We start from the raw sequence: 368 nt of genomic DNA, 5'->3' as shown, positions 1-368 counted from the left end.
TATATCAAATTTATATATAATTAATACGATATATATATAATATATGTATATTCTATATCTGATATATATATATACTATAAACTATATATATAATATGTATACGATTATATATATATATCAATAAATCTAATATTATGTATATGTACTATATAATATAATATTATATATATATATATATGTCTCACTATATATTATATATATATATAAATATCATATATAATATAAAATATTATACTATATATACATTTAAATACATTAATTATATTATATATATTCACAAATATATACACTATTATACACGCACACAAAAACAAATAAAATACAATATCACAATCGGGGTCGAATTCCGAGGAGGAGAGTGGAGAAAA

This window comes from Penaeus japonicus, unplaced genomic scaffold (genome assembly GCF_977035675.1).
Source record: "Penaeus japonicus unplaced genomic scaffold, GWHDUDI00000001_assembly GWHDUDI00000006, whole genome shotgun sequence".
In the NCBI taxonomy this organism is placed as follows: Eukaryota; Metazoa; Arthropoda; class Malacostraca; order Decapoda; family Penaeidae; genus Penaeus; species Penaeus japonicus.
Note: the sequence above shows the minus strand (reverse complement) of the source record.